Source organism: Lutra lutra, chromosome 11, assembly GCF_902655055.1.
Source record: "Lutra lutra chromosome 11, mLutLut1.2, whole genome shotgun sequence".
Taxonomy (NCBI): domain Eukaryota; kingdom Metazoa; phylum Chordata; class Mammalia; order Carnivora; family Mustelidae; genus Lutra; species Lutra lutra.
In genome coordinates, this window is record NC_062288.1 from 68,728,667 (window position 1) to 68,742,870 (window position 14,204).

Sequence of the window (14,204 nt, forward strand, 5' to 3'; positions counted from 1 at the left end):
TTCAAACTTGCTTGATTGCTTGCATTTCAAAAGTAAGGATATTTAGGTATTTTATTAATTCTGGAGTTTCCGATTCACTGTATATACAAATAATGATTCTGTTTCATTATCTAATTATATGCATGTTAGAACATCTTAATCTTTTAACTCTCTTATTTTCCACCAGTTCTGCATTCTATGTAATTGTTTAATATTTATTTTCTTTCTCATTCAGTCTCTGTTCAAGTATGTACTATTTCTTTCATCTTTCATAGTAGATCTATACAACCATTACTCTCTCCATAATCTAGGTTTAATTCAAATTTTCTGTTTTATTTTAAGAATTATTTCTTCTGAAAGTTCATCTTGAGTAGGTATGCCTCCTTTATTTCCTCATATACCTTTATGTATACCTCTATATAAGTTTTTAAGTTTAGGTGTTAACTAATGAAATAAGGAAAGAATGGCTTTCTCTCCTGTTACCTCTAATTTTTGTAATATCTTAGGTAAAACTTTAACCACTTAGTATTCGATACCTTGCTTCTCTATAAAGGAACAAAAAGCTTAATATTGATTTTCTGTAAATTGTGATTGATTTATTAAAGTCTTATAATACAATGAAATGTTCTGGTTATATGTGGTTATGTAATTAACCAATCCTAAATTTGGTAATTTAAAATAATTCATTATTATATCTCAAAGTTATATGTGCAACCTGAACTTAATTGGTAAGTTCTCATTTAGTCTCTTTCAGGTGCTTGTGGATAGATTAGAGGCATGATTAATCTGGCCATGCATGATGGCTCACTTATATGGCTTACATTTGATGGATAACATCAAATATGCATGTTAACCAGAGTACCTACACGGCCTCTCTACTTGACTTAGGTTCCTCACAGCATGGGTTGGGTTCTGAGAGAAATCATCCCAAGAGTGAGCATCCCAAGAGACCCAAGAAGAAGCTGTAAAACTTCTTATAAAAATCACACAGGTTCCCTCCACTGCATTCTCTTGGTCAAAATGAGTCATAACCAGGACAGACCCAAGAAGAATGGACTACACAAAGGCACAAATACCAGAAATTGTTTCCTATTGCTGCTGTAAGAAATTACTACACATTTAGTGGTTTAAAACAATATAAGTAATTTTCTTATGGTAATGATGGTCAGAAATCAATAAACAAGGTGTTGGAAGGGCTGTATGCATCCTCAAGGCTTTAAGGGAGAATTTGTTTCCTTGTCTTTTCCAGCTTCTAGAGACCACCTACATTCCTTGGCTTATGGGTTCCTTGCTCCATCTTTTAAGTCAGCAGTATATGTCTTCTCTTTTCTCTGACTTTCAGAGCCCTTGTGATTACTTTGGGCCCAATCTGATATAAAGATCATTTCTCTGTGTCAAAATTCTTATGCTTATTTGTGAAATTGCTTTTGCCATGTAAGGTAATGTACTCACAGGTTCTGGGGATTAGGGCATAGTCATCCTTGAGAGATGACAAATGCAGATGGTTTCTGGCATGTTATTTCTAGAATAGTATTTCTCTCTATCTGAATTCATCTCAATGAAAAGACATACCCTAACAAACAATGGTGATATAAAGGATATTGTTACTTAAGAGTGGTAGAGATGAGAGCACAGAGCAAATAACCTGTGCATAGCAATTCTCAAATTTAGCCAGACATGATACCATTTCCTTGGTTATATCTCAGTACTGTTTCCTGGAAGTTATTCTTTATGGCTCTTAGGTGGTTATCATATATATGTAGGCTCTTAATTTTGCTGTCTGGACTCTTGACTACACTTTCTCAATCAACCTTTCTTTTTTACAAGACATTGGTGGCTTTGTAGCTTTCTCAGCCTGATTCCTTTCTATAAATGGTTCAGGGACTAAAGGATTTATTTCGTTTTTAATTATATCTTTCCATTTTGATGGAAGTTAACAATATTTCCTCAAATACTTAAAACCTTTGTGATTTTCTTGTGAATATCATAGATTTACTCAGACAAAAGCCATGGCTAACAATCTCTTTAAGACAGAGCCTTTCCTTGTCAGAGTGTTGGAGCAATTCTTTAAAAATTCTTAGAAATATTTTTTCCTGTTTTCCTAAAAAAGTTAATTCAATACAGGTGCAGAGATAACTTGCTTATGAGTTGTGCCACTGATTAGCTGGCCCAGCTTTACAGGGAGACTGGGGATAATGAAGGCTGTTAGGCTGTTACAGAGGAAACACATTCAGCCCACTCCTTTTTTTTTTTAAAGCTTTTTAAAGATATAACTGACATAAAAGTCATATATATTTAAGATATACAACTTGGTATTTTGATATATGCATACACTGTGAAATGATCACAAGAGTCAGGCTAATTGACATATCCATTACCTCTCCAGTTACCATTGTGTGTGTGTTGAGAAGATTTAAGATCTATCCTGCTAGTAAATTACAAGTATACAATGCAATATTGTTAACTTTGTTACCATGCTGTACTTCAGATTTCCAGAAGTGTCTTTGACCAACTTCACTCCATTTCCCCCACCCTCTAACCATGACAACCATCATCTTACATGCCACTTCTTATGAATTTGGCTACTGTAAATTACACATATGGGTGAGATCATACAGTATGTCTCTTTCTGTGTCTTGCTTATTTTTCTTATTATAATATCCTCCATATTATTGCAAATGGCAAGATTAACTTTTTTATGGCTCCGTAATTTTCCAAACTCTGGGTGTACGTGTGTATTAGAAGCATTTATGACTACCTGAGAGGGTCTGTGGGATGGCCATTAAATCTTTTTAAAGTTTTTTTTTTTTTTTAAGATTTTATTTATTTATTTATTTATTTGATGGAGAGAGAGAATGTGAGAGTGTGAGAGGAGAGAAGGTCAGAGGGAGAAGCAGACTCCTCATGGAGCTGGGAGCCTGATGTGGGAATCGATCCTGGAATTCTGGGATTATGACCTGAGCCGAAGGAGTTGCTTAATCAACTGAACCACCCAGTCTCCCAAATCTTTTTAAAGTCTTGATAAATCCTTCTGCAGCCATGCTGTTAAAATGGTCCATAGCCCCATGACATTTCTTACTCTGAGAACCTTCTTTTTCCATTTAGAGAGCCCGGGAGAATATGATGCCTTTTTAAAAAATTCAGAAACTCCAAAATAAATAAATAAACCTTTAAAAAAAAAAATTCAGGGGCGCCTGGGTGGCTCAGTGGGTTAAGCCTCTGCCTTTGGCTCGGGTCATGATCCCAGGGTTCTGGGATCGAGCCCCGCATCAGGCTCTCTGCTGGGCAGGGAGCCTGCTTCCCCCTCTCTCTCTGCCTGCCTCTCTGCCTACTTGTGATCTCTGTCTGTTAAATAAATAAATAAATAAAATCTTAAAAAAAAAAAAAAGACCTCAGAAAAGGATAGAGCTCAAATTACTTCATCCATCCATAGGAGAATGGGCTGATAATTAACAGTTTCTACTGTGTTCAGTTTCTTAAACAGGGTAGCTTACCTATAAAAATTTAAAAAAAGAAGAAAAAAAATTCAGAAACTCCAGACTTATTTTTATTTCTTCTAAATTTTGCTTGAAATTGGAACAATTTATGTTTTGTTTATTCCTCTCTATCCATACCTTATCATATACAGTTACAGAAAACCCGGTGGTACTTGAAACCAAGTAGAAATCTTGGCAAAACGTACCAGTTTATTTAGTACATTTTGTTTTCCTTGTTATCATAGGCAACAGTTTTACTAAACTTTTAAATGTTTTATAATAGAAGTCATCTTTCCTCCAGATTCCAAGAAAAATTTTCTTACTGTCCTTGCCTCTTTCATTAATAATCTTCTTGATACCCTTTAAGCCTCCACAACCCCATTCTAGGTACCAATTTCTCTTCCCCTTATTTCTGCTTCATAACAAATCATCTGAAACCTTAACTACTAAAAACAGTTTTGAGGAAGTAATTATCTGTCATGACTGTGTTGCTTGACTAGGTTCAGCTAAGTAAGCACTTGGGTTCTCTTATGCAGTTGCCATTAAATAACAGTTGGGGACACGGTAGGCTTAGTTAAGCTGACTGTCCCAAGATGCATCACACACATAGCTAGTATGGGTTCTTGGCTCTGATCTCAGCATGTACTATAGACTGAAATGATTCTGTTGGACTGTAGACTGTGATCTGTCACCTGACCTTTGCACAGAATTAACGGTTGGGATCCTAAAGGCTGCATCACAGCAAGTGTTCCAAGTGACCCAGTTAGAAATTGTGTGTCTTCTAATGATCTAGCTTCACTGTGATCTGTTGGCCAAGGCTAAGTCTTGATTTTAGGAAGGAATACTACTCCAAGGCATGATCACTAGGAGATGTGGTCAATCGGAAGACCATATTGGAAGGCTAGACACCATATGAAGGTTATTAGTATCTTAATGTTTATTACAAATAAGCTTTATTGAGTGATTGCAAATTCTGCAGAGCTACATGTATAAATTGTGGATGTAATTTTATTGGATTGTTTTTAGGTTTCCAGAATAAAGAGCAGAAATTGTGTGAAATTTTTCATATGAATATTTTTGGAATTTTCTTTGTTTAGAAGGTCATATCAGCTTTGCCTTTTTATTTCCAACTACAGCTTTAAAAGTTGTAAGAGTTATTGGTTTCAGAGTATCCTTAGAATGATGTTACCAGTTTTCCTAAGTTTCTCTCAGGTAATATTTATGGTTGTATCTTTTTAAATAAAAAAGTAGAAAAATGAAATACATATATGAAAATATGTACATGGTTAGGCACATAGTAAGAACCAATAATTTTTAGTTTAAGTTTTTTTTCCCATTTTTAAATGTTTTAAACTCTTTCCCAATTTTTCTCCAGCATTCACTATTACCTCATAAATATGTTGTAAGGATTAATAACTTAATTAACAGCATATGGAGGGCATTTTTAAGTTCTCAAAAAAATGTGCTCTAAATGGTAATGATAATAGTGCAATGATTATTTTTTCAAAGGGAATTGACCTTTTTTGAGGTAACTGATTTATTGTGCCTAAATTTAGTCAATTATATTTCTTTCTGAAAATGTAATTCCATTCTTAATAGTATCAAGGTCTATCTTATTCATATCTTCTTAGCGATTTTTACTTTACTTTTTTTGGATGAATCTTGGTGATTTGCAAATCTTTCTTTTCTGAGGTCCAAACTAACAGAGAAATTAGGCAAGTAATGTAAATAGAAAGTAACATATCTGCTTTATGAGGCCACAGTTTCTTTTTTATTATTCATGTGTAATGAAATTAACCACTCCATCCTGCATTCCCTTCACCTTGCAGATGAAGGGTCTCTCACAGACCAAATAGGGGAGCATGGAGTGCGCATATTCTATGTCCTGAGTACAGATTCTCTAAAAGAAAGAGTAAAGGTTAAGCCATACATGCTCAGTTTTTTTCCCTAAAATAAATAGCTAAGTCTTTCCAGTATCATAAGTGAATGAGGAAGAGGAGAGAGGTTGAAAGCTATTCTTTCCAGTCCTTCCAAAATTTCCTGATATAATAGAATAGGAATATTAGAAGAAAAGGATTTCTTCTATCAAAATTATGTAAAAGATTTCATTATCTGTTTAGATTTTCTAGATATTTAGTTGTATATAATTTATTAGTAGCCAATAAAAATGCAAAGAGAAGGCAAAAACCATGAAAATAGAAAATGTGTTTACATATACAAATTATTAGGCTAAAGGTTATCCTTGAAAAGAAAAATTATGTGTAATACATAAATTGGACTGTTTAATGTTATTCTAAGAAAAGTAAACATTTAAGAAATTCCCAATTATAAAAAATTTCTGTTTTATTAGATGCAGATTATCTTCCTATCTCTGTAGTATAAAGAATTGATAAAATATCCTTGACTATAGAGTTAATTCATAATTTGAAAAAAATTAGATAAAGCTCTCTTACGATTGCATTCAGAATGGTAGCTTTAGGCCTTCTAAACCTTTTTCCTATACAAGTTGTCACATTACTTATCAGTGTAACTTGCTCTTACTGTAAGGATGTCAAAACATAAAATGAATATATGCAGAAGAATTCTCCGGTCATGATCATTAAAATTATTTTATAGCCATGTAAAACTATTTTAGATTACTTGTGTTATGATTAAAGGAAAAAAATTCAGCTAATAGACAAAAACTAAGAGGATCAAAGGAAATCTCACTATCCTTGAGTATTCTTTCCTTGTAAATGGATATTTTCAATAATTTTTAAGCAAACAATTGAAATATTCTGAATAAATGGCTATGTTGACCATAGGCACACCTTGCTTATAGATAATCAGTTTCATGACATGCATCTCTTACCCCTTTAAATGAAGAAGTTTTATTTAAAAGTCTATGACAAATGAGTTTAGTTTTAGTCCTGGGTCAGAGTATTCCTATTCTTTTTGCAAATTTCTGCCCAAAGCATTTAGATAGACTATATTGCTCTGCTTGGTTTATCTCACAAAATATAGTGAATTTTAGATATCTAAATCTAATGGTCAGATGTTAACTTTGTGAAGATTATCAATCATTTGGCTTTAGATCTTTGAATTATCTCATTTGACAAGATAAATATGATAATTAAAGAGTACAGATAAGGAATTAAATCACAATATCTTTAATATTAAATGTATCTGATAAATCATTTAGGACACTCCTTTTATTTTATAAAACTTCCGTGACTTTTCTGATATCTGTGAGAGAATAAGTATTCAAAATGTTTTACTCTAGGGTATTTTTCCCACCCTGTACAATGCTCTTTTGAGAAGGCACCCAGTGTTAAGGGCTTATCAAGTGTTTTAAATGTCCATTGCAAGAGAGGAGGTTTGAAAATCAAGCTGGAACACAAAATGTAAGCATAGAGAAGATGGATTACTCATCTATGATTTAGGAAATGCAGGCTCATTCAGCTTCTTATGAATCATGGATGTTAATAGTTTCCAAAGGATTAATGTTGGGTTTTTATTAAGAATTTCAGCATATTCTTGATTATTTGGACTTTGAAACTTAATGACACAATTGAGAAAGAAAATCAGCTTAAATGTCCTTTTCTTTAACTTGACCTCCATCACAAGTATAAAGAAACTCATGATGCTTTGAGGATCTGGAAACCTGTACCTATGAGGGTAGATTTCAATTTATAAGGATTATGCGCCCAAATGCCAAAGCTGCCAGCAGCTATGTATGGGAAGCTGTTTTGGGACATTGTTCCTAAAATTATTGCTCCTAGCAGATGGCTTATCCACAAGTGTGGATGATTCAGTACTTAAAATGATGAGAAAGGTGGGACTCTGGGGGGTGAAAGACACAACACCCGGCTTGTTGAACACCTTATATTGATATAAAAATCTCAACAGTTAAGACTTTGATGGGAAAATACTTCCTCCACTTCTTCTCAGTGCTTTTTTTTTTTTTTACAAATATGTATATTGAAAATCATGAGGTTATAGTGAACTACCATTGAAATAATTTTCTCATTTTTTTCAAATACTAGACTTTCTGTTCTCTTATGGGCACTAATTTATTAATTTGAGATTTTAATATATTCCATGACAAATGCTTTTGAGATAATGGTTTGTTCTCTGCTGAATTCTGGGTAGCTTATTGAGACAGTATCGTGCTAATTAAAATGCACCTAGGAAAGTATCACTGTGGTCAGGACTTCAAAGATGGTTAAGACAAATTAATATTGTTGAACCCCAGAGATATATTATAAATTCCTCTTTATGCTTCCTTTATTTCTCTCAAGGACAATTTACCCCCTGCAGACATAGCTGATCTTTTAAGTTTCTTATTGTCTCCTCCTGAAGAGTACTTTAATTCTCTGCTTAGCAACTGAAGACTAACTTTTTTTTTTTGCATTTTAATTTTTTGAACCCAAACAACATGTCATACCTCAGTTTACAGAATTATGTTGGGAATTAGAAATGAAGAAGAATTTAAAAGGAGGTCAGTGTATTTTAGAAAAATGTGGCACACAAACTAAAACTATGACTCAATCATTACATTTACCAAATGAATTTAAAACATATTACATATAATATGATTACTTATGTTAGAAATACTCATCAGAAGAAATCATTAACTTCTGAAGAGGGCAGTTCAAGGTTAACTTTATAATTCCCTGATTGTTTTTCATATTCTTGAGTTATTTTTTATGTTTCATATAGGTATAAGCATTGTTATGAAATTATGAATGCATATTATTCTTTGGAAAAAATATAACTGATGACAAATATATATTTCTCGCTCTCAGGACTGGTCATATAGAATAGTTCATATTCCTCTCATGGAGACTTAGATTTTTTCCTTTCTTGGCTATTTTCAATAATGCTACAGGGAACATGGGGTACAGATACCTTTTTGAGTTCGTGTTTTTGTTTCCTATGGATGAATACCCAGATGTAAAATTGCTAAGTCATAGGGTGGTTCCATGCTGTTTTCCACAGTGACTGCGCAAGCTGTTTTCCACTGTGACTGCCCCAGTTTGCATTCCCACCAACAGTAAACAAGGGTTTCCTTTACTTTGTATTCTCAACACTTGTCATTTCTTATCTTTTTGATAATAACCATCATAACAGGTATGAGGTGATAATCTCATTTGGGTTTGATTTGCATTTCCCTGATGATTACTGATTTTAAGCACTTTTTCATGTACCTGTTAGCCTTTTTTGGAAAAACATGTCTTTTTTGGAAAAATACCTATTCATATCCTGTGTCCACTTTTTAATGGGATTATGGGTTGTTGTTGTTGTACTGCTATTGAGTTGTATGATCATGGTTATTTTATATTCTTATATTTGGCCATGATAAGTTTTCCTGAAGGATGTATCTGTTTTATTGTTCTCTACAGAACATTAATTTTGAAGGCTTTTCCTTAGGAAAATTGGAGGTCAATATCATGTAACTATTAATAACCTGATGATTTTGTTGTGTTTTCATATATAGTATACTACAGATTTGTGAGAGCATAATGGTAAGGGGCTGGGTGTTTTTTGTAACAATTAGTACTTTAGCATGTGTGCAGTAAAAAGTTAACTTGGAAGGGCTGATTATTAGAAGAGCGCCTTTCTGGGTGATCCTTGGCTGGCTTGTGAAATGGTCTTCATATAATAAGTTGTTCTGTGTGCCTGGGACAGTGAATTCTGTGGTCTAGCTTGTCTAGACTGTATACAAACCGTCTGATCAATGGTGAGCTCTTACTTTCCTTCTGAGAGTCTGGGATTTTAATGATTGTGGCTGATCACAAAAGCAGAGTGTATCTGTGTTACCAGTCCAAAGTAAAAACCTTGGAGTTTTAAGTGGCCTTACTGAGCAGGAACACTGAACGAGTACTATTATATTTTGTTGCTGGAGTAAGGTGAATGTAGGAAACCTGTGAACGATTTCCTCTAGATTCCACCTAATGTGTCTTTTTCCCTTGCAGACAGCTGCAATAAACTATAGCTGTGAATGCAACTGAATTCGAACCCTGTGAATCTTTCTAGAGAATAGTTGAAATTGTGTTTTTATGTAAGGACCTCAAAATAGAGGTCCTCACTTACCTTCTTTACCTTCTATAAAATATGCAGTTAGGGATTATGTTAGGAAAGGTTATCAGAATTTATGTAGGATAGGATCATAATTAATAGTTGGTTGAGACTGTGAGATAGTAGCTATTCCTCTGCTCTTATTTTTATTTTTATTTTATTTTTTTTAAGATTTTATTTATTTATTTGCCAGAGAGAGAGCACAAACAGAGAAAATGACAGGCAGAGGGAGAGAAAAAAGCGGGCTCCCGTGGAGCAGAGACCCCGGTGTGGGACTCCATCCCAGGACCCTGGCACCATGACCTGAGCTGAAGGCAGAGGCTTAACCCTCTGAGCCACCCAGGCGCCCCCCTCTGGTCTTGGTTTTAAAGAAGGAGTCAGTGATGATGCGAATTCCAATAGAGGCAAATTTTTTAATGTTTCCTTCTTCTGTATTGACAGTATCGTAGCCCATATGCATGTGTAGTTAATGGCTACTTACTGAACAGTGCAGATCTAGAAGTTTCAGATTTTTCCGATAGGCACATTAGGAGACAATGCTTGTTAGCTCTTAACTCAGAATGAAATTATCCTGTTACTCTGTTGGATTACATCATGCTTAATTTTTTTTTTTTTTCAAGGTGAAAGCCTCTCTGCTGATCTCGAAGGCACCATTCTATAAAATTCTTTGGTTAAGAATTTAAATCAGTTAATTTTTTAGCATATACCCTAATATATGTTTTGCTTGTTCCTTGTATGCATGCATCATTGTACTACTAATATATTAAATATATTAGAAAAAATACACCAAAAGTAGAAGTTCTTAAAGAATAGCTAAAATAAATAAAAGGCCTAAAGAGATATAAGGTCTAATAGTATTCCCCCACATTCTGATGGTTGCTTTGAGTACCTCTGAAGTATGTGCACCTGCATTTGGAGACCTCACCCTTTTGTTTCTAAATCCCATTCTGCTGGAAAGTTACCCAGTTCACTGGAGAAATGTCTGACTCCATTGCTGGTGTAGGGAAAATACAATGTAACCTTAGAACATATTTTGTACCAGAAAGTAAGAAGTGCTCAAAGAATAACGGGGACGTATGCACATGGTAACTGGAGCAAATTGAAAATCAAAATAAAACAGTTCTCAATTTTAAACACTTTAAGCACATTAGGAAACCCTGAACCCGTATTTATTTATTTATTTATTTATTTTAAGATTTTATTTATTTATTTGACAGAGAGAAATCACAAGTAGGCAGAGAGGCAGGCAGAGAGAGAGGAGGAAGCAGGCTCCCCGCTGAGCAGAAAGCCCGATGTGGGGCTTGAACCCAGGACCTGGGATCATGAGTTCATGACCTGAGCCGAAGGCAGCGGCTTAACCCACTGAGCCACCCAGGCGCCCCTGAACCCGTATTTATATAATAAATTCAGTAGAAAAGAAGCTCTACCTTATAGCATCTCCACATAAAAGGATTACTCACTGATTACTGAATATAAAGTATCATTTATTAGCTTTTCAGTGAAGAAAATTGGCAGGTATGAGCTTAAGCAAGTGATAAAATTTAACATCATCAGTAATGAGGGTTAGCAACATCGTGTACCTGTGGTATGATAGACTGAGAAGAAAACAATGTATCATTGAATTAAAAAAAAAAGGAACAATCTATTCATGAGGAAAATCAGAAGGACCCCAAATGAGAGCCTTTCTATAAAATTACTGACCTGTATTTAATAAAAATGTCAAAGTCATGAAAGACAAGGAAACAATGAAAAGCTGTTCCAATTTTAAGTAGACTAAAGAAACATGACAGCTAAATTCAACATGTGATCCTGGGTATGTAAAAAACCTTACTTGGGATCATTAGCAAAATTGAGTGGGCTCTATGAATTGGATGATGATTTAATGCTTCAGTGTTAGTTTTGTGATTCTGATGGTTATAATTTGGTTATGTAGGAAAAGTTATTTTTAGTTTTTGCAAACTGAAGTACAAGGAAAAGATGGGATCATTATGTTTTAAATTCATTAAGTGGTAGATAAAAATGTATTAAATAATATATATGAGCCATATATTTATATAGACAGGTATATTTTTATATATAAAAAATACAAGGAGAGTACATTATAAAGCGGAAGGTGAATGCAGGTGAAATGTATACTGAGATTCTTCTCTTTTAACTATTTTTTTAGAGTAGTTTTAAGTTTACAGCTTAGAAGGAAGGAAGATACAGAAATTTTTCATATTCCCTGTGTCCACACGTGCATAGCCTCCACCTACCACTCATTATCAACATCCCTCACCAAAACAGGACTTTTGTTACAATTGATGAACCTTCATTGATACACCATAATTGCCAAAATCCATAGTTTACATTGTGGTTCACTCTTGTTGATTCTATAGGTTTGGACAAATGTATAATGACATGGATTCATTATTATTATGAGTTGGATTTCTTTTACTATTTCTGCAACATATCTGAAAATTTTAAATCCTTTCAAAATAAAAAGTTCAAAACCCTAAAGATATTATCATAGAATTTAAGAAGTATGATATTTGTGTCACTAAAAAGTTTTATTGCCTTGGGCAGCCATCATAAACTCACACCTCCAGTATCGAAAAATCATATGAATATATTTCATTGAAAAGCGTGTTTTTAAAATAGTATATGAACATCAGTATCTTTGAGTGGTACATGAATTCTTGAGTTCCAAGAGGATCTAATTTGCCCTATTGCATAATGCTACTATATCCAAGTACTGTTCTAAGCACTTTACATACACTGTATTGGCTCATTGAATTTCCAACAAGTTCTATAAGGCAGTATGATAAGTAATATCTAAGATAACCCCCAATCATTTCCACCTCTTGATACATTCTTGTGTAATGCCCAACCCTTGAGTGTTGGTTAGATCTAGGAACTCAGTTACAACAATGAGAACAAAGCGCAATTGATGGAATATTTGTCCTAAGATTAGGCAGCATGAAACTGGGATATCTTTCTTGTTCCCTTGCTCTGACTCACCTGTTTGAGAGAAGCCAGCTACATGTTGTGAGCTGTCCTGAGCAGGGGTCTTCCTGTGTGGCTGATAAGAGGGCAGCCTCTGACCAGCAGGGAGAAACTGAGGCTCTCAGTCCAGTAACCCAGAGAAATGGAGTTCTACCAACAACCAAGTGACCTCAGAAGCAGATGCTTCTGCAGTCAAACATCTCAGCCATTACCTTGATAGAGGCCTTGAGAGAAAAAGAGACTGTGAGCCAGAGAATAGAGGATCCAGCTAAGCCACAGCCACATTCCCCTTCCACAGGAACTGAGAGATAATAAATGTTGCCTTAAGCCACTAAGTTTTGGAGTAATTTGTTACTCCACAAGAGGTAACTCTGATAGGTGGGCACTGTTAGAATTCTCACTTAAAATTTGAGGACACTGAAACTAAGTTTCTAGACCAATGCTGGGACATTCTTTGATTTAAACACTCAAAGTAAGTATACTGGTACCGCCAGTTAAGTTACCTGCCTCACTCCTGAAGACATTTGTCTTATTGTTATCCCCAAAAATGTCTTTTGCTTATGACAGAGCCCAAGAACAAAGGTTTTCAGGGGTTGTATTCTGAGAATATGCTCACCAAATGCTTTAGCCAAATCTGTGTGGGACCCATTTGCATGCTAGTTGAGCATATTATACTTCCAGTCAATGTTTCAGACAGACGTTTTAGTTGGACTGTGGAACATTTCCCAGATTTCATAGATTTTTAATAATCCCTTGATTAAACTATACTAGTTTATATTATTTTAACTGGATCTAGAGTCCTGTGATTTCTTTATATTGTAATACTTTAGGGATTCTGATGGGAGTAGCCTTGAGTATTAAAGGTCACAAGGGTGTGCTTAATTCTAATCTCTTTATTTACATAAATATCAATAAAAGGGCCTCCTTGGAGCTTGTGTGTGTGTGTGTGGGTGTGTGGGTGTGTGTGTGTGTGTGTCTTTCCAAACTAGATGCTCCTTATAGTTCTAATATTTTCATAGTAAAATCTATTTAAATTTTATAATTTTGTAGAATTTATTTTTCATTATTCAACAAGCAGAAGTAAGAGATAGAATAAGGGATAGAATTGAAAGAATGTGTTCTCAGTTAAAGGTTACAGAGGCACTGAGTTATTTTTCTCTTCAACCCTTATGTAAAGTGTATGGACTCCCCGGACCTGTCACTGACAGATGTGAGCGGCTTTGCCTCAAGTCCTAGTCTGCAATACAAATTTTAACATTTTATGGGGTCATGCCAAAAGAATGAGCAGGAGACAGCTTAGTAAAATCTTTAATAAAGTACTTTTATTCTCATTCCTGCTCTCTTATTCAACCACAGATATATTGGGCAGGGCTCTTAATATTGATAACAATCAGCTGTCCCTAATATGAACAGAAAAGCAGTTTAAAGAGAAGTTATAAAAAGAATTCTGTGGGTGGTAACAGGAACCCCTGGGGAACTGGAGAGCTGGAATTTAAGGCTAATCAGCAAGAAACAATTTCTAATTTGATGAGGCCCGAGGACTGATCTTGCAGCTGGATTCAGATACCCACCACCTATCCCAACAGTGCCTCTGATACCTCCAATGACATTTGCCTCTGGATTCTGGATGCTATGTCATCAACTGCTGTACTCTTAACACTGAGCAAAGAGGATGCACCTGCCACTGTCACGATCTCTCCCAGA